At 38.1% G+C, this 2,127-nt stretch overlaps 1 protein-coding gene across 1 annotated transcript in view; it reads left to right on the top strand.

Annotated features, from left to right (window-relative positions):
* Positions 1-1,487: 1,487 nt before the first annotated feature.
* Positions 1,488-2,127, top strand: part of jak2a (Janus kinase 2a) — a 26,682-nt gene continuing 26,042 nt past the window's right edge. Inside the window, exon 1 of the mRNA XM_016546340.1 lies at positions 1,488-1,799. The gene's annotated coding sequence lies outside the window, so the exon portion shown is untranslated. The remainder of the gene's footprint in view (positions 1,800-2,127) is intronic.

Below are 2,127 nucleotides of genomic sequence, written 5' to 3'. Positions count from 1 at the left end.
TATTATTGCACGTTTTGTTTTGTTTGTTTGCTTTTGGTTTAATGTGATTAACCAGTGTAATTGTTTTTCATAAAATTGTAAACGTTGATATAGTTTTTTTTTAATCTTAAATTTCTCTTATTCTTTATCATTATTTATCTCTCTTTGTAACAGTTGGACAGATTCATTTGTGTGTTTATTGTCCTCATATGCAAGAAATACTCATAAGTTACAGCATAAAGTAGGTGGGTTTTATTCTTATTAAATTAAGACACAGTAGGAACAGGGTCTGTGCTTTAATTGCTGAAACTATTTGTCATAAATGTGAGCCTGCAGCACAAAAGCAGTGTTAAGTCGCTGGGGTATATTTGTAGCAATAGCCAACAATACATTGTATGGGTCAAAATTATACATTTTTCTTTTATGCCAAAAATCATTAGGATATTAAGTAAAGATCATGTTCCATTAAGATATTTAGTAAATTTCCTACCGTAAATATATCAAAACGTAATTTTTGATTAGTAATATGCATTGCTAAGAACTTCATTTGAACAACTTTAAAGATGATTTTCTCAATATTTAGATTTTTTTGCACCCTCAGATTCCAGATTTTCAAATATTGTCCTATCCTAACAAACCATACATCAATGGAAAGCTATTTATTCAGCTTTCAGATGATGCATACATCTCAATTTCACAAAATTGACCCTTATGACTGGTTTTGTGCTCCAGGGTCACATATAATTAATTATCGGGAGGCAGTGACATGAGCAACATCGCAATACAAAGCTCCAGAATTCCTTGTCAAAGAGTTTTTCTCAAACGCTGACGAAACTCAGATGTTCTGATGAATTTTGCAAAATCACTCCACCATCGAGAAACGGAGCCTGTGAATTTCAGGTGCTGCATTTTCGTTGAAGGCTGTTATTTATTTAAGCGGTCCTGCAGAGTGACCAATAACGTCTGCTTGAAATTCATTTATCGTTCTTTATTTCTATGATGCTTTGTACAGGACAGATTGTGTCCATGGTTGAGTTTCCAGCATTGATTCTGCTGGTCTCTGACACAAATCCGTATTGTATAAAGTGCTGCAGAAATGAAAAAGGTGACTTGACAAATGAATTTCAAGAACAAACATGCCCACAGGCACTGCATAATAATAAAGTGAATTTATGTTTTAGTTAAAGTATGGCAAATATAGAGGTTTGCGTGATGATAAAAAAATCTGGAATCTGAGGGTGCAAAAAAATCTAAATATTGAGAAAATCATCTTTAAAGTTGTTCAAATGAAGTTCTTAGCAATGCATATTACTAATCAAAAATAAAGTTTTGATATATTTACGGTAGGAAATTTACTAAATATATTCATGGAACATGATCTTTACTTAATATCCTAATGATTTTTGGCATAAACAAAACATACAATGTATTTTTGACTATTGCTACAAATATACCTGTGCTACTTATGACTGGTTTTGTGGTCCAGGGTCACAAATAGAATTGACACAATTTTAGTGTAAATAAAAACAATATAGTGATTTTCCACCTTCAACCGATGTCCCTTTAAGTCGTTAATATGCGATGACGCTGAAGCGGAAGCCCCGCCCACCGACGCAGCTGCGTTCGTGCGTGCGCGCGGCAGCGGAGAAGTTAGTGCGATGAGTGTGGATCCGGATCGCAGATGAGGTTCGGCACTTCTGCCGCTTCTAACGCGCTCCGTGGGCGTGGCTATGTGAGTCTGACAGCGGCTGACGCGGGTTCCGAGATCCGGTGATGCGATGCGGTTCGGTTCGGGTCTCCATGACAACAGAATCAGCGGAGTGAGTAACTTTAATAACACGCGAGACATCAGAGACAGCCGCGCAGATGATCGAGCTCGATCCGCCGTGTGTTCTGCTGCTGTCCGTGTGTTTGTCCTTTAAGATCCACTTACAGGAAAATCCTATTTCTGTTTCGCTTTGAATGTGGAGGGTTTTCCCCTCATCATCATCATCACACGTGGCCTGTTTCTCTGTGTGTGTGTGTGTGTGTGTGTGTGTGTGTGAGTGTCTTGTGAGTGCCTTGTGAGTGTGTGTGTGTGTGTGTGTGTGTGTGAGTGTGAGTGTCTTGTGAGTGTGAGTGTGTGTGTGTTGTGTGTGTGTGTGTGTG

This window comes from Sinocyclocheilus rhinocerous, unplaced genomic scaffold (genome assembly GCF_001515625.1).
Source record: "Sinocyclocheilus rhinocerous isolate Xijiao unplaced genomic scaffold, SAMN03320098_v1.1 scaffold5693, whole genome shotgun sequence".
In the NCBI taxonomy this organism is placed as follows: Eukaryota; Metazoa; Chordata; class Actinopteri; order Cypriniformes; family Cyprinidae; genus Sinocyclocheilus; species Sinocyclocheilus rhinocerous.
This window is presented reverse-complemented; position numbering and strand designations above follow the sequence as displayed.